The sequence below is a fragment of the Artemia sp. Qi Xiang Cuo genome, chromosome 14 (assembly GCF_049724085.1).
Source record: "Artemia sp. Qi Xiang Cuo chromosome 14, ASM4972408v1, whole genome shotgun sequence".
In the NCBI taxonomy this organism is placed as follows: Eukaryota; Metazoa; Arthropoda; class Branchiopoda; order Anostraca; family Artemiidae; genus Artemia; species Artemia sp. Qi Xiang Cuo.
Window position 1 is genome coordinate 25,607,298 of NC_142807.1, and position 24,431 is coordinate 25,631,728.

At 37.1% G+C, this 24,431-nt stretch overlaps 1 protein-coding gene across 2 annotated transcripts in view; it reads left to right on the top strand.

The window, feature by feature from the left end:
• LOC148944305 (phospholipid scramblase 3-like) overlaps nt 1-24,431 on the top strand; it is a 105,082-nt gene that overhangs the window by 41,516 nt on the left and 39,135 nt on the right. The window lies entirely within an intron of this gene.

Genomic DNA, 24,431 nt, shown 5'->3' on the forward strand with positions numbered 1-24,431 from the left:
CGGAAATTTCTTTTTATGTGCAATGAACTATCGAATTTAAGAGGAGACAGCTGTAATGATGAGCTGCTACTAGGTTTAGAGGCCCATAAATATGATATGTTTTCTTTAATTGTTTTAGTTTCTTTTTTTTTATATATATAGCTTTATTGGCTTTAAGATACACGTGTATATATGTAGCCTATATGTGTGAACAGAAATGTTATATATTTGAGAACATATTAAGTAGCTCAAGGATAATATGCACATGATTTTACCTTTTGATTCTATATTATTTTTGTTTCAGACTTTTTTTTCTAAGTCCTTATGGCTCATTTTTCAAAATTTTGCTTTGATTAATAATTATTTGCGCTTACAGGTGTAAAACTGAGATAAATTGTTAGAAATCGTGTCAGAATATTTAAATAATTTTGAAAGGAGAGGGGGTGGGGATCCACTCCTATTCACTCTGTCCTTTGAAATTATGAGTCTTTATGATTAAGGGTTTAAGGAGGGGAGGTGAAAAAATGTTGCTGAAATTTTTTAAATCTAAGACAAGTGTACCATAGTTATAATGTGTTAGTAGTGAAACGAGAATACTCCCCTGACTACGTGTATTTGCCTTATTGTTCTGTAAAAAGATTAATGTCGCCTTGTTTGCCTTTTAAAACACCACGTGAATTTTAACCTTGAATGTAATATTGAATTATAAAAACAAAGTTTTTTAACCAAAAGTAAAGGGTGATTTTAAAATTGAAAACGAGGAGAAATGAACCCCTATAAACAACCAGACTTAAAACGGACAGAGAAATTACTATTAAAACACATATCAAACCCAAAACGTAGCCCTACAGAAATCTCAATAAATGAGGAAGTCAAACTTAAAGCAAATTACCAGAAATTAACCTTTTGAGGCCATTTTGCATTGTATTTTGCTGAAAAGTAAATTTAATGCTTTAAGTAATACCAATTACTGTTTCTGACATTTTATTGATATTCTAAGCCGATGAGATAGCAGAACTAAATTTATTGCCAGGGATTGAATTTCCTAGAAGTTAAGAGCGTAAAAGATCTAAAGCTCAACTGGCCAGCCATGACAAAAAAAAAACAACAAAGAAATGAATATAAATACGTCTAACGGGTCTATGGACAGTCTTACTTAGACTTAGGTCCTCCTACGCCTGGGGGCGCATAAGGCAGCAACAGTGGTTCGCCACGACGACCTGTCCTGAGCCTTCAACCATAGCTCCTCCAACGAGGACCTCGCCAGCTTCGCCTCCTTCATTAGCGACCTGCCAAGGGTCATTTTCGGTCTCCCTGATTTGCGGAGACCGGGGGTGTCCAACACCATGCATCGTGCGGCAGCCTTCCTTCCCCCATTCGCACCATATGCCCCCAATACATCCATCGCCGCTTTCTAATAAGATCAAGGATGGGGGTATGATTTGTCATACGATATATTTCATCATTTCGTATTCTTTCTGTCCAATGTATATTTAGGATAGACCTTAGGCAATTATTGTCGAATGCCTGGAGTCGTCGTTCTAGTTGAGCAGTGATACTCCAAGTTTCGCAGCCGTACATAAGGACAGAGACCACATTGCTATTATAAATTTTAAGCTTTAACTTCTGGGAATATTTATTATTTCTCCAAACATTTCTAAGGTAGCTGAAAGCAGACCCAGCCAATGTTATTCGGCACAGTATTTCTCTTTCGGAATTGGCATCTTGCGTAAGATTGCTGCCGAGATACTTGAACTCTCTCACTTCCTCAATTTCCTCGTTGTTAACCAAAAGTCCTTCGGCTAAGTCAGGTATGACTGCATTCGACATTTATTTGGTCTTGTTAGCATTTATGGAGAGTCCGACAGCATTTGCCATACAACCGAGTTCATTAATGTTGCGTTGCATATCTTCAGGGTCGTGGGTAATAAGCGCAACATCGTCAGCAAAATCACCATCATTGAGTTCTCTCAGTGGATTTAATTGTATACCGCCACTAAAACTGCATCCACGGAGAACAAAATCTATCACTATGGCAAACAGTAATGGTGATAGAATGCAGCCCTGCCTTGCACCTGACTGAACAGAAAACCACTCCGTTAGGCCACCCTCTGTCTGTACTGCGCACATGATATCATGATATAGCGCTTTAATTATATTTACAATTTTGGTCGGAATTTCATAATGCACTAAAATCTTCTACATGGTTCCGCGATATATCGAGTCGAAGGGGACAGTACTATGGACAGTAAATGAAAACAATAAGAAACGAAGAAAAAATCAAACGAAAATTTCGCCCGTATATAACAAGGTGCCTACAGCGTAAAAAAAAACTGTCAGAAACTAAAATTAAAAAATATATATAAATCTAAAATAGACTAACATAAAATATATGATAATGATTACTGACTTATACTAGTTGTAGATATCTTCATGAAGGTACCACAAAAGTAACTGACAGTGTCTTTTGTGGTTACTTCTGTCCTTATTTGTGGTATTTTCTGCCTGTTTTAAGTTTAACTTTTTAAGTGAGCTGATTCCGCTTTTTTAAGTTACATAATCGGGCTCTACTTTTCTTTCAACTATTAGCAATTCTTCAATGTTTAATTTTTGTTGCTATTTAATTGACAATTTTATTATGGATTAATAGTAGCAACGATAGTATTTGTATGCAGTAGTCACCGTTTAAAAACTAGCCCTCTCCCGTTCCTTTCAATATCTTCTCAATGTCCATGAATTTTATTGCCATATCCCTTCCCTCAAATCCACCTCCATCTCGACGATCACCACATACGTTGTCATAAAATTTATTCTCAGATCCCTTTTAAAAGATGACCAGCTCCTCTACTGTCGTGGGTACTGCACTGTCTTCCAAGCTTCTCTTCCGTCTGTATTTCATTATTTATTTAGTCGTTGATATGTGATATTGCTTAATTTTAATCATTAATTAATGCTAAAACTTTAGCATTAGTAGTTCTGAAATAATTGTGGTTTGAAGGAGGTGTACTTTGTGTATTGAATTGAATTGAATTTATTTTACACCCATCATAAACACAGAAATTGATGGAAAAAACAGCAGAAAAGAGAAAACAAAAAACATGCACTTAATAGTACAGACAAAGCAAATACACATACATCATCATACAGCAATCAAAGTGACCAGAGTAGAGGTAGCCAAGGATGGCTGCTACCCTCCAACTTAGCACAATACTTGTCAATCAACCGATAAATTACAGAAAATGGATCAGATACTGCGTATCGCCGGATCAGGTACGAATTACTCGTTCTCAGTGGAACTTGCAGCAGAAACTTCAGATATCTACAGAAAATTCTACGGATTTTAAATTTATTTTCTTTATGCAGAAGTTTCCAAAATGGTGCTGTATATAATATATGTGGCAGCGCGACAGCATTATAAATTCTAGCCAGTGAAAACCTATTAAGATTTCTCTTCGAAGAAATTGGCCCCACACGCAGTTCTAATTTTACGCTCTATATGTGTGATGACTAGCGGGCGGGTAGATGACAATGTGTCCCCGATGGGCAGTCCCAAGTATACTAGTGACTCCACAGGCTCGACAAACTGAGATCCTAGTTGATTGTGAGGTAGAACAGATTTATTCAAGTTAAACAACACTGCTTCTGATTTTAACAAATTAAATCTAAAGCCAATATCACCATACTGAGATGACAGGATATTAAAATTACTTTATAGGGATGTTATTTGCCTAGAAAAATTCAATATGTCATCCGAAAATCCAACTATGGTCACATCTATTCCTCTTAAAATACAGCTTGTAGTGACTTTGGACAACTCTGGCGCAGAAATCGCACCCTGTTTAATACCTTTTTTTACAGGAATTTTCCTAGTGGGTTCTGCATTAGGAATGCGTAAACACACGTTTAGTTGGCGATACAGATCATAAAGAGGTAGAACAATAGCTGGGTCGACACCATCTCTCCGTAATTCTAGTATTGTCTGTGCATGTATGCCCGAGTAAAATGCGTGGCGTACGTCATATTCACCAATAACCAGCCATTCACTAGAAATGTGCGCATCTAACGGAACAGTTGATGCGACATGTAATGCGTGAGCGCATCCCATTCCTGACAGTAACCCAAACTGGTGGGGTGGGGCCTTCAAACACTTCATAATGCCACTTAATATTACCAATTCAAAAAGCCTGCAAAAAACAGAGGATATAGTTGTCGGTCTATAAGAAGAAGGTCCTGTTGTGGGTTTTCCTTGTTTCATTACAGGCGTTATGGATCCTGAGCAAAATAAATATGGTACAACACCATGCGTCATAATAATCTGGTAAGCAATTGCAATATGTTCAAATAAAAGGGGATTACCATTCAATAGATGATGTTCACATGTTTTATCGACATCATCTGGCAATTTTTTGTTTAATTTGTTGCGCAAGTCCTGGATTTGACAACTGTTCACAATGAAATAATTTAACTCTTTGTTAAGGAGGGGATTTAGTTGCTCAAGAGAAGTTGTTTTTTTCGACTCGTCTGGGGCTGCAAATTCCGCATTAAAATAATCAACCCATTCTTTCTCACTAATCGCACTGGAAATCGGATTATTGTACTCAGCAGGCTTTGCACGCAGATTCCAAATCAGATTAGGATTATCCATGATTTTCGACACAGTTTCAAGTTTTAAAGCACTACGATGTCTACGCAGTTGTTTTGCAAATTTCCACTTAGTAAAAATATGAATTTGATTGACTGCACCACTTTTAGGCCTGTCACACTCATGCCAAATCTGCAGCCAAAACTTGGCCACAGCCTTTGAATTAACCAAGTCGGAGTTTTGGGCCCATCCTTTTGCTGGAGATGTACGGCGTAATTCAACACTCGGAACAGCTGAGCTTTCAGCTATTTTTAAAACGTGGCATATTTCAGCAAACTATAGGTTGAATTGTAGTCTTATTTCACTATCAGGTAAGTCAGTATCCACTGGAGCAGATGAAATGGAACCTTCATTTTTCCGAGGACTTCGTCATACTTTTGTTGGAATAAAGGGCGGGAGACGTTCTTCCAGTCACTCACGAGCTTCGGTTTAGGTTTCAGCGTGTAAGAATTCACAGTACATGGAATAGTGACAGAAAGGGGCAGATGATCTGAGTACATTCCGTCAAGTCCTACCTGTAAGGTAGGTGGCTCAACATTATAACTAATAGCGCGATCGATGTTAGACAGAACCTGAGATACATTTATAACAAATTGGTGTTTGTTTTTTATGACTCAATTAAATTTATTAGGAAGTGAACTTGAAAGCGCATGGGCACGAGATTTGCTTCTGTCTTCAGGATTATAGTTAAAGTCTTCCGAAATCATTAATAGTAAGCCGTCACTTAGTACTTTCTTTATTGAGTTTCCGAGTCTCTTACAAGCGATAGCGAACTTTTGCTCCGAATCGATAGTATTGTAATTAGTCGGCAAGTAAACATTGGCTACAATGAAATCCCCACACTTAATAAGTTCACTTTACTGGAGACAGGCAGGGGGAGGGAACCAGAATTGGAGATTATAGCAAGCCCTCCTGAAGGACGTCCGTGGTTGCCGGATTTGCGTGCTGGCTGTATAATATAATGATGATCTGGAGAGACATATGATCAGTGCCGCCATAGTGTGAGCACTTTTCTTGTTGGTTGCAGTTGGTAGCGATATGACCAACACTGTGACATTTAAAGCAGTGCCGGGGCAGGAAACGGAACTCCTCAACCCTGAATAGCTCAAGATAGATCTTAAGGGGATTGGGAATAGCATTGTCCGGATCAGCACGACTCGGGTAGTATAATTCGAAGACTCTAGCTATTCGGCTTAGCTCGTTTTCATCAAGAAAACTAAGAATCCGCTTTACAATACCAACAAATTGAGGCACTTTAACTTGTGTGTCATTTTGCTTACTACTCATGGCCTGAGCTAGTGGTGTTGCTGAATCGCGTGACTTGACAAGGATTTTCCAGTCATTGCTGCTACGCTTTAGAGTAAGAGAGTCTGAATCAACCCCACTTGGGCACATCTTGCTAATGAACTCTTGCCTAGCCTGCGGTGAGTTGAGATCAGATGGCATATTTTTAACCACCACTGAGTACAGAGGCTTCTGTTGTGTCACTTATGGTTTAAGAGAGGGAGGGGCTCGGGACATAGTGTCAGAGATAGCAACACACTGTTCAGACACTACTTAATTGATCGGAGAACTTATCCGTAGCTAGCTGGATTTTTCCAGCTATGGAGTCTAATACAGCATCTACGCGGCGACACATTTCATTAACTTTGACCCGAATGCAAGCACTGATTTCGTCTGGACATGTGGGGACTTCCTGGGGATCCACAATGACAAATTGTGATAATAATTTCTTGTCTTTGACACATTGGGACAATATCTTCGCCATTTCAACAATATTATCATTGTCGTTGGCAGTTTTCCGGAATTCGTAGTCATACCCCAGTTCGTTCCCGATAGAGATCAACTTTTCTTTCGCGTTTAGTATGTCCGTGTGAGAAAAAAACTCCACTGCTCTTTTAACAATCTGCTCTATTTTGTTTCCTGTTTGCATCGAGCGATACATAAAGTTCAGCATAGCATTTCGTAAAAGCGTCGCCATCGCACCTTCACGTCATCAGGCAAATCTCAATCCAATAATCAAAGTCCAGGTCCAGGTGCTGAAATCACCCAGGAACAAGGGAAGTGTAAGTACCCCCTCACCCTTTTCCCGCAATTTTTGTGCAACTGAATATTAGCGGGTACAATACGGCGCTTGCGAGGGGTTCCTTCCCCTCTTCTGCTTGTTCCCAGTAGAAAATCCGCGCCTTAAAGATATGGGAACTATATGAAATAGGGTCATAGATGGCGCCCCAGTCAACTTAAGAAAAAAGATTTCGCTGGTGAAGATGCCCGGAGAAAAAGACCTATTCTAGGAATTAAAGAAGATCTCTCAATTTAACTTTACTATAAATCTATCTATTAGAGGGTACAAAACCAATATGAAAACAACCTCAAAATATTGCAATAGCTTTATACCATTAACAGCAAACAAGCAAACTCAGGCACATAAACTCTGGAAATAATATAGATGGCGTAATACCCTGATGACGTAATAGACAAGGCTGGGCACAAGGGTAATTGGGACTCATCTGCGACACCTCAGTTATGCAAATTCTTAATCTTTACAAAAGGGCCATATCCGGAGGAACATTGCTGCTTTGTTTGACCTTCCTTTCCATTGAATTTTATGTCTGACTCGTAATTCGTTTAAAAATTAGCATAAAAACTAGACTCCGTGCCTATTTTTTGGACAATCACTAAGCTATTGTTCTACGGGTCATGCGGTGTAATCCATGGCGCAACCTCTTATTTTAATGCACATTAACCTCTTGCTTGCGTGTGCAAAACAAGGCTTAATGGGTTTTTGAATGTGTTACTACAAGCGGAGAAGCAACAAGTTTAATCCTTTAATTACTTTAGTTTATGACTGTGTAAACTGAAGAGAGACTTTGAACATTAACATTAAGTTGGGTTTTGCGCCAAAGTGAAACAAGGTCGATATTTATGACGGTGGCATTAGTAGGTAATCTTAGAACTTTTATGATACTGGAGACGTTGCTAACACATCTGAGTGTAATTCATTCGAAACACCTGCGCTCTCTTCCCTGCATAGTCTCTTTGGTTGGTTCCTAATGATATTGGCCGCTTTGTAAATAAGCTGGCCACACTCAATGCACCATCTAAACTTCATCTGCTACAGAGCTGCTGGAATCTCGATGTCTCCCACGCTTAATATGGGAAAGGAGAGTTGAAGTTTCAGTTAAGTCGGATGACTTGTTTTAGTTGACTCTCTTATTCTCCTTCTAAGGACGCTGCTTTTGTCTCAGATTCTGTTTTCTTTTCTATTTTGTCTAATATTGCTGGCCATGGTAACCACCGGTGCTTAGTCGGACAACCTTAATAGCGGAAACTCCAGAGCCTTGAAGGATTTAATGTTGCACAAGGCACCAACAATTATAATTCCACAAGAAGTGTTTTGTCATCACAGAAAACTTCATTTTTGCCATTAAGGAAAAAACTGTTAACATTATCTATCATTTAGACACTGCGAGAAAAATGCAGGTTCGAGAAGAATTGCCAATGTACCGTGAGTAAAATGTGATATATTTAAAATACAAAAAAATAAAATCTTTTTCTTTCTAAAGATAATTCCGACTCCCTCTAAATAAGGTTAAATCTAGTTTCAAAAAAAGAAAAGTTCTTAATTAGCAGAAAGAGAAGTAGCATTTTAGCCTCAGCCAAAGAATGACGCTATTCGGTTTTGAATTTCGCTAAGATATTTGGTAATAAAAGGATGCTAGAGAAAAAGTTTCTCAGGAAGCTTAAGTTATAACGTTTAATCATCAGATATATTTAAAACAAATAATTTGACGGTTAGTGAGCATAATGAAGTGAGTTTGCAAACATAAGTACAAGGTAGCGGCCCCTCCAAAGGACTTGAGCCAATCGTGAAAAAGCTAGTAGAGCGCAGAAGCTCTATTTGTGTGATATAGTGAAAAAAACTGTTTTTCGTTTCAATTATGGACTGTCTTTGTTGCCATCATAATTATTTTTGAAAGCCACTTTTATCCTTGCCTTTGTTGCTGCAGTTGCATGGAAGCAATGTTGTACACCTAAATATAAGTCTAAATAAAACTACTGCTTTTTTGATTGCGTTAGTTTTATTTTATGTTTTTGTATCTAATTGCATGGCAGGTAATTAGTTCGTAGGTCTCCATTGGTAGCGCTCCCAGGAATCTGATTTCTACATAACATTAGTTGTAATCGCCATGGCGATAACCTGAGGAAGCGAGGTTACGCTCCCGAATTGATAGTTGGAGAATTTCTAACCTACTATAGCTACGCATTTTGTTTTCTCGCTTTCAGCGAGTGGCGCGATCGGTATACCGCAATAATCATAGTACTACATTTGTGGCCCAAGACTTCATTGCCACATTTGGCGCACCTTAAGCGCCACAGCTTTAAATCATAATATTATATTTGACGTGGTCAATCTTTATTACCACAATTAACAGTCGGTCTATTTTTTTTATCGCTACATATGGCACGGTCGAAAATTGGAGGAAAAAATGCGAACTAGTTATTCCATAAACTTTGTAATTTAAATTTAATCATTGGAGAGATACAGACATATAAGAAAAAGTAATTGGCCTATAATGGCTAAGCTAATACAGGAAAACCCTTTAGAATATCTCATAGGAGATAATAGCCTTCCCCAAAATAGGTTAAGGGAAAAAAAATATTTTTAGTTAATTCAAAACCAAAAATGTCAGAAGAATTAAGCGAACTATTAATGGCGCAAAAGTTGGTCGCGAAGAATGTAGAGATAGCAAAATCTTCCACAATACGATGGACAAACAGATATCGACGAATTTAATATCCAATTGGCCCAGTTTGTAGAATTAACAAAAACAGAGCTAGAAACGTTAGTCGGCATGCTCCTATTAAGATTAAAAGGGCAGGCCTTAACCTTCATAAAGCAAATTGAACATACTATAGGTGATGACACTAGCTTGCCAATAAATACGGTGGACAAATTCTTAACGGCATTTAAAGATAGATTTATCGAAACCAGTTCCACAAATAAATTAAAACACGGAATGGTATGCTTTGACCATTCACAAAACGTAAGAGAATATCTTGATAATAGACGGATTTCAGTAGAAGCAAAATACGGAGAAGGTTCAGGAGAACCATATGAAAAAGTCATACTACATACATTTTTGCAAGGGCTACCCCCAAAACTATATAGAATGGTAATATCCAAAAATATTCAAACGTTGGACCTTGCAGTTCAGGAGGTAGGGCGATTGATCGAAGTTGATATTATGGTGGCAAATCACAGTAAAAGAAAAATAAATAGCCTAGGTGAATCAAACGCCAACCTGACCTTCAAGGGCGATCAGGCGTCTCCCAACTTCTTTTCAAGGGATAACTCCCCAGTGTCACAAAGAAATAAAACGCAAGAAACCGCTTGGCAGAAAACAGTACGTTTTCAGCCCGTCAAACAATTTAGTTATAAAAATAACCCCACAATAATAAGATGCTATATTTGTTATCGACCTGGGCACATCGCGAGAGAGTGCCGTTATGTCCCCAATTACACACCAGGTATTGCTGTCGGTAGTACACAAAATTATGGCAACCATTTGTCCGGAAAAAAAAATTTTAGCATCAGTTGTACACTAGGCTATAGCCAGGGAAGATTGCGGCAATCAGTACCTTAGCAACGCGTACCAACCAAATTTGTATAATCCTCCCCCCAATAGACAAATTAATTACCGATTTGAAAACCCAAATACTCGCCAAAGCCAATATAATGCGAGAATGGTATATAGAAATCCCGAAAATTTGCCGACGGGAAATGAAAATTTTTCAAGCCGACGGCAAATAGTTAATTGGCCGACGGGAAATAAAAATTTTTCAAGCCGACGGCATTTACAGTCAGGGCCAGCAGCCGGCACTGACGCAAGAAATCGAAACTACCGTAATAAGACATGGAGGAGTCAGACAAATATGTATCAATTAGATATGCCTACGGAATCTCACATGTCTGAATCTCTATTGCAGACACCGACATATGAAAAAAATCCACTGGGTAACGCGTTAGGCCCCTCAGAAGAATAAATTGGACCCAGAGGGCGCCTAGAATACCCTATAGGTCCAAACCGATAGTAGTACTGTCTTGTAGTGATATTAATAACAAGCTACCTATTTTTAATGATTTTTTTTGTAGCAAATGTTTTCTTTAAAGCTTTGATTGACTCTGGTGACACAAATAGTGTTATAAACTCATGCGTATTTATTATGTTGCCTCCGCATATTAGGTGACAAAGGAATCCTAATAATCCCAATTTAACTAGCTTGACAGGGCATAAATTGGATGCATGAGGTTCCATTTACGTGAAAGCATAACGGGATAACATAATTTTTCCGACAAATTTTATAATATGCAATAACTTTTCGAATTAAGCCCTTATTGGCGCAAATTTTTTAAGGTCTAATAAGGTACTATTAAGACGTAGAAAACGAAAGGCTTGTCTACCCGGCTAAGGTAGGAGAAGGAAGTTCTACCTTAAGAAATTGTAACAGAGGTTACGAAGACAACGTAACAATAAATAAAATTTCTGGCGGTATAATGTCGCAATCTTTTCAACCTCATGTCTCGCAAAGAGGACATGGCATAATCAGAAATTTGTTCAATTATTCTGAGAGATATTGCAGAAATGCAGTAAATTTAAATAATAAGTGTATTGGATCTGCAAAAATAAAAATAGGAGATATGCGACAGTAAAAGTTAAACAAAATTCAGAAAAAAGTGGAATTTTTGGAAAATCCAGTAAAACCCAATACGACCCCGCAAGATGCCGCAGTGAGGCACCATACCGCCAGTAGGAATCTAATAAACAATAATAGCGAAGAAAAATATTATGGGTTTATTATACGGAAAACAAAGATCCCTCCCAAAACGATGCAATGAATTCAAATATCACAGATGGTTGAACCAGTACATAGCAAATCTGAAACATGGTTTGCTATCCTGTCAAATTAAATTCCTGAAAATCTGTTATTCGAGGAACAGATTACATCTTGCAACAAAGGAGAAAGTTTTATTTGGGTAACTAATAGCTACGAAAATGATACAATCACAGTAAAAAAAGGGAACGTATTTAGTTCAAATCCAATTTATCTCTGAAAACTATCTAGTTAAATGGAAGAATTCTAAAAAAACCCTGTAAACAGTATTAAAATCTCTAATAGCAAATACCCTCTAACCAAATTGCAATTCTTAAACAAATTTAATATTGGTCATATTATGGACTTCTAACTGAAGAAAAAACATTAAGAATTTCATCTTAATTCTGAATTTTCTTGTTAAACATATTAATTTTATATCAGACTTGTACCTTTCTACTCAATTTAGTTTCTCACAACTGATAACGTTTTAGAGCAACAACCTTATCATGTCCTGTATAAAAAAAAAGATTCGTTAAGGAATAAGACTCGTGAATAAGAAAAAATGAAATTATACGCCCCAGTATAAGTCCGTATTCTGAACCAGTGGTCTTGGTACCAAAAAACAATTGTGATCTTAGACTTGTTGTAGATTATAGAGCCCTGAACAAACAAACACTTCGCTATAAATTTCCTTTACCAAGAATAGGTGAAATACTTGACTCGTTATCTAGCAAAAGCAAAATATTTACTTTTTTGAACCTCATCAAACGCTACCACAAGGTGAAAACAGCTGAACAACATGTCTACAAAACTGAATTTTCTAAGGCCGAAAGTGGTTCATATGAATACTTAAGAGTACCTTTTGGACTTAAGACAAGTTCAAGCGCGCTATGTAGACCCTTATTACACCTGTTAAGATGATTAAAAAATATCATTCACTTCGTAGATGATGTCATATGCGTGGAAGAAAACGCTGAACAACACTTAGCAACATTAGCTAAGTTGTTCGGGAAATTCAGACTGGGCAACTTAAAATTCCATACTGAAAAAGTAAATCTGTTTCAACCAAAAATTAATTTTTAGGTGCAGTGTTGACGCAAAGGGAGATGTCTTCAGACCCCGACGAAATAAAATATGCCGAAAACCTCAAAGCCCCTAGAGCTGTGAAAGAACGAAAAGTAATCTTAGGTCTTACTGGCTACTTTAGAAAACTTGTGCGCAATTACGCCCAAATTGCGAAAACCCTCACGGAGTTAACTAAAGGGAACTCCCAAAATGTTACCTGGTCCCAGGAAGCTCAAACTTCCCTAGACCGTCTCAAAAAGGCACTCACTTCGGAACCAATATTATCGCTGCCTGATTTTGAAAACGGACAATTTGTGGTCACAACCGATGCTAGTTCAAAAGGCATTGGTGCTATTTTTTCGTAAATAGTTCCCATAGGAAACCCTGATCCTTTACAAGGACCTTCCAATCAAAAAAAATAGAAAAAGTTATATGCTATTCGAGTAGAACTTTATCAAAAGGCGAAAAGAGTTATTCTGCCAAAAACTTAGAATTATTATCTATAATCCACCACTTTGAGAAATTTAGACACTATTTAATCGGTAGAAAATTTATACTACGATCAGACCATAAAAGCTTGCAGTACCTGCGCACATTTAAAACCCCACGGGAATTCTAGCTAGATGGATTATGAAAATCCAAGATCTAGATTACGAATTTGAATATTTAAAAGGTAAACAAAATGCAGCTTGTGACTTTTTGAGTAGATACCCAGAAACTATGCCGTCGGAAACTGAGGAAATGAAGGTAAGGCTATCAATACTAAGAGTAAACATAAATGTAAGAAAAACAAAGACAAAGACACAGTAAAAGAAAATAAGGATAACTATTGTCCCTTGTCTTTAGAAAATATAAAAAGAAAGCAAAAAACTGACGAAATGTTTACACTTATTAATTATTTTGTGAATGATGATGCGTTACCATATAAATTCAAAACTCTTAGAAAAGAGATAGATAATTTTTACTATGATCTCGATGAAGAAAAACTATGCAGAATCGTGACTGCTGAGGCAAATAGAAACCAAACCTCAATAATACCTGTATTACCCCAAAACTTAATAATACCTGCCTTCGAATATTTTCATTCAGATATAGGTGGACATTTAGGAGTAACGAAAACTTTCCATAAATTAAAGCAATGTTTTTACGTGCCGTCGGCAGTAACAAAACTTAAGGAATTTGTAAGTACATACGAAGCGTGTAACTTAAGAAAAAACCCCAAGCTTATCCTAATCCTCCAATGCGAAGAGTCCCGGTAGCGAGATTTCCCTTCGATATTGTCTCATTTGATTTATATGGAACCAGTGGAGGCTTGCCTGTTTCCAACAGAGGCCACAATTGTATTCTTTCAGTTATGGATCACTTTTCCGGATTTACTTTTGCAAAAGCATTAAAAAATCAAGGCGCTTACGCTACTAGTAAGGTGTTAGCGAAAATATTTTTAAAATTTGGCATCCCAAATAAGATTTTAAGTGACAACGGAAGCAATTTTGTTTCAAAAGTAACAAAAGCCAATGAGTTTTCTTAACATGAGAAATTGGTGACTTCCCCTTATCACTCACAAGCTAATTGTAAAATAGAAAATAGTTATAAATATTTTCGAATGTGTTAGGTATTCATACAAAAGACAACAGGAATGACTGGGATCAATTCTTACCTTATTTAACTAACATAATCAATACTGCTTACTCAGAAACAACCAACGAAAACCCTTTTTATTTATTTTTTGGTTGTGATTTGTGAATCCCGTATGATGAGATTATTGAATCCCGGCAATATTACAATAACTTGGAGGATTACAAAAAAGAATTCATAAATAGGATGAGGAAAACTTATAAAATAGTAAAACAAGAGTTGGAAAAATGTAAAATAAGTCAAGAGCTAAGAAACCTATCCAAAATCAAAGGGAATATAGACTTCAAGATAGGAGATTGCGTCTACCTAAAGAACGAGGCAAAGACGGAAGGCAAAAAACTTTCCAACATATATTCTGGACCATACAGAATAGTCAAAAAGTACGATAACGATTATACTTTTAAAATGGAGAACCCCGATAAGGGAGGAACTTACAAGGTACATGCTAGCCGAATAAAAAGAGCAAAATTTCCAGAAACATGGGTACCGCATCCATCATCTGCTGATTCATCAGATGCAGAAAATGAGCCCCCTAAATCAAGATTGGCAGAGCTAAAACCCTTCAAGTTCAAGCAATACTATTTTGAGAATGATAGTACTGAGGAAAACTTTGAAGAATTCTTAGCTATGAAAAATCTAGTTATTCCTAAAGGAAATCTCCTAATACCAGTAAGAATAAAAATACCAAGAGATCCAAAAAGTTCATCATCAGAGAGCACGGGAGTATTAGATTATACGATATCTCCAAAAACACAATTTTTCCCAGATAGAATTTCGACCCCTTGTCCCCCCAAAAGATTTCCAGACGATATGGTTTCCCCTGCAAAACCAATAGAGAGGCCCCTGTCATTACAGGAGGAACAGAGCTGTAGAAACTTCGGGTATTATTGTAGAGAAAACTCCCAAAGATTCAATTAAAACAAATCAGCGAGAAGCTATGGATTTAATAAATTTCCCAATAAAAAAGAGTCAAAGAATATCGCCTAAGAATAAAACTCCCAAGGATGACAAACAAGGACAATATCATGATAGAACTGTGTCCAAGGTCAAGCCTAAACAGTGGACTTAATGGAGAGAAACACTAGTGCAAAGAATGCCCCATCCCCCTGAAGACATGGCATTTAAGCAGTGGAGGAACCCCGCAAAAACTTTTGATTCCTCTCAAAGCTCTCAAGAGTCTTTCAAATCTCCCGAGTTGAAAACTCCAAGCGAGGACTTAGAGAATAAACCTTCTACTTCCAGAGGAGTAGAAATTTACGAAGAAAGGGGAGGTGATACCTCAAAAATGTGAGGTGCAACCTCTAAAAGTTCTAATGCGGAATCATCGGAAACCAGTTCAGAAGAGTCTGGCGGCGAATCAGACCATATGGTAGTTAAAGAAATAGGGAAGTTAAAACCGACTTCAGCAGCTGCGCATGCGAAAGAAACAAAATTAAAAGGGCAAGAGTTTTAGAAAAAACAATTCAAAAAATCTGATCTCATATCACTAGCAAAACCTAAAAAGAAAAAACCGCAACAAACAGAAGAAAAAGTAACGACACAGTCAGGTAGAACGGTTAAGAAACCAGACAGATTAAAATACCCTTAAAAATACAAAAAAAAAGATTTTTATGGATAGGCGTCATAAAGGAGTAATAATTGAAAAACTTTTAGTTTACGAGTAAAAATCATACAATTATAAAAATACTGTCGAAAAATTTTGTTCAACATATATCAGTTCCTGAAAACAAATTCTAATTAAAAAGTCTAACCGTACCATTCCAGTACGATGTATCCAGTCCAGCGGAAACAAGCATCGATAGGAAGTACTAAACGAGAAATATTCATACACCTTAGAAATGATCTTTAATTATTTTCTGTTCCAAGAGAAACTGTTGGAACTTTTCCTTTTATAATAATACAGAAAGAATAAATCCAAGTTACAGGAAAGAATTACTGTTTCAAGATGTGGGTACGATAACCGTAAAACAAGGATGTCGACTTGTAACTAAAGAGTCAACTATTCGAACGCCGTTAATTACCAAGAGCGCAAATGTAATAAGTCCTAAAATAATCAATTTTAAGGCAATTAACCTGTCGTACACTATTCCCAATATAAAGAGTGAGGAAATGAAAACCTCGATAGGGTCCAAAATATAAAAGAATAAAGGGACGTTAAGGCTTACAAAAATAAAAGAAGCATTAGATTCCCAGATTCCCCTATTTACAAATGAGGACCAGAGATTAATGTATGTGGATAATAGATACGGATTATTCTTAACCAGTTTTTGGTGGAACATACTACTGACCGTATGTTTCGTGTTCGCGATTTCCCTGACCATGAGAACCTTACTGACTTTTAATTACGGAAAAATCACAAGATTAAGAAGGCAAAACCCAAAGGAAGAAACCGGGAAATAGCTGAACTGCAGATGTTAAACCCGGAACCCCATGAGAACGTCTAAGCCAAGAAAAAGGGAATACATCAGAAAACGAGTGGTTATAGAGATCTCCACTCGTCCTTGCTATGTCTTGTTCCCTCATTGTAAGTGTCGTTTACGTAAAACCGTGTGGCAATGACGCTGCAAAATGCGTTTCTTAAACAGCACGGACGTGCGTGAACAATGCAGGCATGAAATATGTTGCAAAATTAGACCTCAAACTTAATGATGTAGAGTAACTTATATTTAAATGGTTATTTTAAATCTAATATAGAATTAAATGAGTGTTGAGAAAGATTAAGTTAAATTGTGTGTAATAAAGTATACCAAGGAAAATAATAAGGGACATTACTTAAAGCTAAGAGAAGTAATCTCTTATAAGCGAAATAACAATGCCATTTTGTTAAAAACAATATATGCATATTAATATTGGCATTTGCTTGATATTGCCTTGTAGTATAATGTTAACCATTTATTGTAACCATTAAATATTGCAGATTATGTATCAAGACAACTTGTTTTAAAGGACGTGTGATTCTGCCTCGTTATTTTTATTACAGGAAGTGGAAGGACATATTGGAAAACAATCATTACAATGCATAATCCAGTGCATATACAATCTAGTAACATCTATTTTCGTCATACCTCAACCAACGAAAAGTACTCACCATAGACTCTAGGCAATTTTCATCCCAGCTTCTTTTACGAAAATTATAGTTACCTTTGATCTTTGTTTCCTCGACCACGAACCATATTGCGTATCAGGTAACACTATATTTGAATCTCAGTATCCAGTGCATTATTGGACTATATAATCCCATAAATCCTGAGAACCCCATCGACCAGTACAAGATATAAGTACATAAATATCACCCTTGAAGATCATTATGGACCCGTGCACCATGCGACTGTATGGTTATGATATTTGATGATACCCAAAATCTTTTGTGTGTAGTAGATTCACGCGTCGAATCCCTTTTGACAATCTGTAGGATTTCAACTTGTAACCTCCATCAAGTGCGAAAAGTTCATATCTCTGTTATCCAATAAATGCTTCGAGATAATTTCTGAAAAATGGAACTGGAAACCAACCATTGAATTACAGAAACCAAAATTAACCCCACTGACTAACCCCTCAGTGACAATATACCCCTCCCACAAGTTAAAGACAATATGTTGAAGGAGCCACTAAAGTCTGATGTCAACCTATTCCAAATCCAAAAACCGATTTCCCAGTGATTAACCAAGGAATCACCGCAAAAGTTAATAGACGCAAGCCAGGAACGAACAATTTCATAGGAGAACTGTAATCTCTAAGTGCACAAACGAGCAATTTTATACGAGAAATATATTCTCTATGTGCTTTAAAATATACCAAAAATGATATGCTGAGAAGAAAATGAACGCAGTCCCAGTGTTCAACCCCTTAATGATAAGGCACCTTATGAACTATCCAAAAACCAGCAGGTGAGAATGAACTCTAATAAGAAACTTTCACTCGCCTGTACCTGGGAGTTTCATTTCCCATTTGTCAATTAGAGAAAGCTTTTCGTGCAAGATGAACATAATCATGTTCGAACTGTTCTGTGAAGAAACTATATTGTAAGTGCTTTAAAAATTTTGCCAAGACGAAAGGAGTGAAGGGCCATAATTTACAACAGAAGGAGTGAGTACGCTAAAAGAAATGAATGGTGATGAAATAGGTGTGAATTTGCATATGTTACATTTTAATAACTTCGATAACTTAAAAATTCCAATGTCCTATCATTAATACTACATAGCAAACATCCCCAGTGAAAGTGTTTTAATTTTTACCAGTGAACATGATAAACAAGATATTGTGTGTTTTAAAATATTCTTATATTTAGCGTTAGATGTTCAGATAGAGTTATGTGTAGCGTTGTCGTACTATTCATTTAATTTAGCGTAGATAGGAAGCACGATTATCCTGTAGTTAGCAAAGGATAAAAACTTGTAAAAGGTGAATTTTCAAAAAAACTTCATAGTAAAAGTAGAATAGCCTCAACCTTGTTGGAAATGTAAAAGTCATCAGTGTTAGATGTAGAAAAAAAATCTTTAGTATAGTAGCTAGGCTAGAACCGTAGATAATCTCAGTCCGGTAGATGAACTTTAGATAGGGATGTACAATAAAATAAGAAAAGTAATAGAGAAAATTTTTAGCACTCCTGAGTAAGCTTATATAAAAGTATAAAATAATAAAATGTCAATTAAAATTACGTAGGACCAATAGTAAATAAATAGCGAATATTTCAATAACCAAAGAGCAAGCAACTCCTAATCACGGGATAGCATTAAATAATGGGATGGGTAATATGTACCGTGGGTAAAATGTGATGTATTCAAAATACAAAAAAATTAAATCTTTTTCTTTCTAAAGATAATTCCGACTTCCTTTAATTAATTTTAAATCTAGTTTCAAAAAAAGAAAAGTTCTTAATCAGCAAAAAGAGAAATTGCATTTTAGCCTCAGCCAAAGAATGACGCTATTCGGTTTTGAATTTCGCTAAGATATTTGGTAATAAAAGAATGCTAGAGACAAAGTTTCTCAGGAAGCTTAAGTTATAACATTTAATCATCAGATATATTTAAAACAAATTATTGGACGATTAGTGAGCATAATGAAGTGAGTTTTCAAACAGAAGTACAAGGTAGCGATCCCCTCCACAGGACTTGGGCCAATCGTGAAAAGGCTAGTAGAGCGCAGAAGCTGTGTTTTTGTGATATAGTGAAAAAAACTGTTTTTCGTTTCAATAGTTATGGATTGTCTCTATTGCCATCATCATTATTTTTGAGAGCCAATTTTATCCTTGCCTTTGTCGTTGTCAGTTGAAGGGAAGCACTGTTGTACACCTAAATGTAAGTCTCAATAAAACTATTGCTTTTCTAATTGTGTTTGTTTTATTTTATATATCTGTATCTAATCGCACGGCAGATACTTAGTTCATAGGTCTCCATCGATAGCGCTCCCAGGAATCTGATTTCTACATAACCTTAGAGGTAATCGACACGGCGATAACCCGAGGAAGCGAGGTTACGCTCCCGAATTGATAGTTGGAGAATTTCTAACCTACTATAGCTACGCATTTTGTTTTCTCACTTTCAGCGAGTGACGCGATCGGTTTAACGCTTTTAATCATAGTACTACATTTGTGGCCCCAGACTTCATTGCCACATTTGGCGCATCTTAATCGCCACAGCTTTATTATATTTGACGCGGTCAATCTTTATTACCACAATTAACTGTCGGTCTATTTTTTTTATCGCTACACCAGACATCGGAGGCAATTGTTGAAGTCATAATACCTTGTGGGAGGTAACAGCTATCCCTTTAGGCTGCAAAAGTCACCTGATTTATGTAAATTGAGGTCCTAGAACCATCTCAAAGATGGTAACTTTCTAGCTCTTTTGTGACTATGGGGAAGACGTTTTCAGACAAGGCATCTTATTTTGTGACCACAAATACTACATGTGTTTCTCCAGTGATTCAGAACGATCGAATTGCGATTATGGAGAACTTCAACTATTATTTATCAGAAAAGTAAGTGCAAGCATTGTGTTTTCGATATTTGGTAAGGAATGTTTCGTATGTTGAGGTCTTATCTGTTTGTGTCAGCTACACATGTCCTGGAACTGTTATACGTCTTGCTTGGAAACGCATAAATATTGCCCCTCTAGAACAGTGGAAATATTAGAATTCGCTTCCCCATACTTCCCCTTCTACTTGAAATGACTTAAAAAAAGAAGTGGAATAAGTTTGGATCACGATCTTGATCTGGATTATTGAGCTTGCTTGAACTTTTATGTTTATTCCTTAACTGAACTTCTTCTCATCAGAGCTGAAACAGCATTTTGAACTTCACTTGAATCTTCTGATCGTTTCTTTAGTCTTCTGATCGTAAATATTACGGCAAAATCTCCCCAACCGAACTACTTGAAGTAAGAGGTTGAAATTTGGAGATGTAAACAGTTTCAGTTTTGGTCACAGAAAAGTAACAAGTATTACGTTGTGTCTTTTTCTTTAGGATTGCGAACCTTTTCCGCAAATATTTCTCTTCTTTTTGCTAGTCTGTGACGTTGCCTGGAAGCACCGCTACGCTAGAGATAAGCTGTTCTGCATTTAGAGAAATTCAACACCATTGGAAAGGCAGGGTGGTATAGTTCTGTGAGCCATCCATAGGGACATTAATGTCTACCCCAAAAAAGTAATAGATATAATGGGAGGGAAGATAAATGGGTATGTACATACTTAATGTACCGAACCTGACAAATCCCTTGACAGGCTTTTTTTCAAATCTGTTGTTATTATGCGTTAAATGCTAGTTTACTAGTGTACAAAAAAAGGAAAAATATCTTAAAGATGCAACAGTATGCAGAGGTTGCTGGAAATCGTTTGACAGAGTTCACCCAGAAGTATTATTACGGTACGGTATCTAATACCTCCGTGATTTTGATTTCAACGGAAGTATCATTCCGTTGACGGAATGATAAACGGAAGTATCAACAATCATTTGCCCAAATACATTCAATCATAATTTTTGAGATAGCCATTTTGTTCAATGTAGCTGAAAGGTCCAGAAATTATGTCTTTGAGGATAACTCGCCCCCCCCCCCCATATAGCCCTCAGGTCAGGGGTTGTAAGTTATGCTGGGGGACACATAAGGTTTTTATAGAAATGGTCGTCGCATAAACTTCAAAAATGGCTCATTGGATCAGAAGTTATAGTGTTCTTTTTAAGATGGCCATTTGTTGTCATAGAAACTTCGAAAAGGGCTCAGTCGGTTGGTAATTGAAAGGGCTAGTGCCTTCTTTAATAATCGAAAGTGATTGGCAGGGCAACCACCCCACCCCCACGCCCATCATTTCCCCAAACACTTCCAGTAAAAATTTCGAGATAGTCATTTTGTTTGACGTAGTTTAAAAGTCCAGAAATTATGTCTTTGAGGATGAGAACCCACTCACAGTCCTCAGGGCAAGGGGTTGTAAGGTATGCCCCGAGGGCATTTAGTAGTTTGTGTCTGTTTTTACTTTGGGCTATTATATGACTTCTTGTATGCTCTTTTCGGGGTTTAACATCACTCATTATTTGTTCTGAAAACGTTTTTGTGAAAAAAAATTTCTTTAGTCAATCACATAAAAGTCATGAAAACCTAAGACGTGGGCCAGATGGCCACAACTCATCCCCATGTCTGTGCATCTACTTGTGACACTTAACTTTCACTAATTTTGAAATTTTTGCAGGATTCTGACTTCAACAAGGTGTAAAGAATCTATTTCCAGGCTAAAATGTTCGTATAAAGCCTCTGTTTTTAAATTGTCTTTGCCAAATTTGTCACCCTAGTATGCATCGTGGATGTATCCATGGGCGCCCATAGACTGAGTTTTAGGTGGGGGGGGGGGGGCTTACCTGGTCCAATCGGCACTTCCAGTGCTGTATAATTGAAATCTCAAGACAAAATATCATAGGCAGCGCGATAGCGCTACCTAAGTAAAGAGCGATGTGGCCACAATATATTGTTTTTTTTTAGACCAGGGCACTTCTTATAGAAAGAAATGTCATAGGAACGTCAAAAGAGCTCATGGAGGGCAACCAGCTCCCCCTCTCCCACGTCAATCACTTCCCCAAATACATCCAGTCAAAATTTTGAGATAGCCATTTTGTTCAGTGTAGTATTAGGATCCGGAGATTATGACTTTGAGAATGACAACCCCCCCCCCACAACACTCAGAGCAAGGGTTGTAAGTTATGCCCTGTGGGAATATAAGGTTTTTTAAAGAAAGGGTGGTCGTATAAACCTCACAGGGAGCTCGATAGATTGGTAATCAGAAGTTCTACTGGCCTTTTAACAGTCAAAAATGATTGGAGGTCACCCCCCCCCCCATACACCAATCATTTCCCCAAATACATTCAATCACAATTTTTGAGATAGCCATTTTGTTCAGTGTAGTTGAAAGGTCCAGAAATTATGTCTTTGAGGATATCTCCCCCCCCCGTATAGCCCTCAGGTCAAGGGTTGTAAGTTATGCTGGGGGACATATAAGGTTTTTATAGAAATGGTGGTCGTATAAACTTCAAAAATGGCTCATTGAATTGGTAATCAGAAGTTATAGTGCTCTTTTTAAGATGGCCATTTATTGTCATAGAAACTTCGAAAAAGGCTCAGTCGGTTGGTAATTCAAAGGGCTAGTGCCTTCTTAAATAGTCCAAAGTGATTGGCAGGGCAACGCCCCCCCCCACGCCCATCATTTCCCCAAACACTTCCAGTCAGAATTTCGAGATAGTTATTTTGTTTGACGTAGTTTAAAAGTCCAGAAATTATGTCTTTGAGGATGAGAACCCACTCACAGTCCTCAGGGCAAGGGTTGTAAGGTGTGCCCCGAGGGTATTTAAGGTTTTTTGGAAACGATGGCCGTTTAAACTTCGGAGGGGGCTCATTGGATTGGAAATTGGAAGCTGAAGAGCCATTTTTAAGAGTCCAATTTATCAGAGGGCAGCTATACCCCCCCCCCCCATCATAATTTACCCCAATGCATCCGATAGAAATTAAGATAGCCATTTGTTCAAAAATAGTCTAAAGATCTCATAACACGGCCTTTGGGGTTGATACAACCGCCCAAAGTACGGGGATAAGGGTTTTAAGTTAGTCCCCGGGGGGGGGGGGTGTAAGGTTTTTATGAAGAGGTGGTCTGATGAACTTTAGAGGAGGCTCATTTGATTGGAAATGCATACTTTTAGTTCCATTTTAAGAGTCAAGCGTGATAGGGAGAAAATAGCGTCCCCTCTCCCTGATATCCTCTTTTTCCCAAACACATTCGATCAAAATTGTGAGACAGCCATTTTGTAGCCAATAGTCCAAAGAGAATTAACAATGTCTTTAGTAATCAAATTTAAGAAATATTTAGGCGGACGTTGGGCTAAATCAAAACAAACTATGAGCATGTGAACTTTCGAAAAGGTGACCAAGCAATATCTCAAGAACAATTTATATTATTAAGTTAGATCTTTAAGAGTAAGTTGTGGGGGATTTTGAACTAGCCAGAAGGCACTATGTGTATACTTTTAGTACTACAACTACAGCTACTGTAACTAATGACGCTTAGAGTATTAAGGTGAAACTTCTAGGAAGCGTTTAGGGGGCGTTCCAATTAAACGAAAAAACTGTATACATGCATGTTTCCAAAAAGGCATATAAGCAATATAGTGGCAGCACCACTCTATAATAGCTAGAAATATCATTGAAACATTTAAAGAAGCTAATTCGATTCAAAATTTCTAGGGTCCTTTCTAAGAGTAAAAAGAGATTGGAGGGCAATCAAACCGTCTCTCAAGCCAATTTATTTCCCAAACACATCAAGTCAAAATTTTGAGACAACTATTTTGCTCAGCATAATAAAATAGTCCATCAAATATATCTTTAGGGATATTGGGCATGTCAAACCTCTACAACTATGCCAAACTATGGATTTTTAAAAAAAAAAAAACTTAAAAGATATAAACTATTATTTTTTTGGTTCATGAAAATGACTTTGTCAATAAAAAATGAATTGAAACTCATCTAAAAAAAAATTCCACAAAACAAGCTCTTCAAAAAAAGTAAAGAACTCTATTAAGCCAATACTGGGCATACACGAAATCGCGTAATCATCCAAGCGTAAAACTACCACAAATCACTATCAATAAATAAACGAAACTCAAAATGAATCGAAATTCGAATAAATAGCCGAGTCAAACTCGAAACGAGCAAAAATTAGCTTTAATAGGGCTGATATCTCAAGCCAATCAACCCGTCTC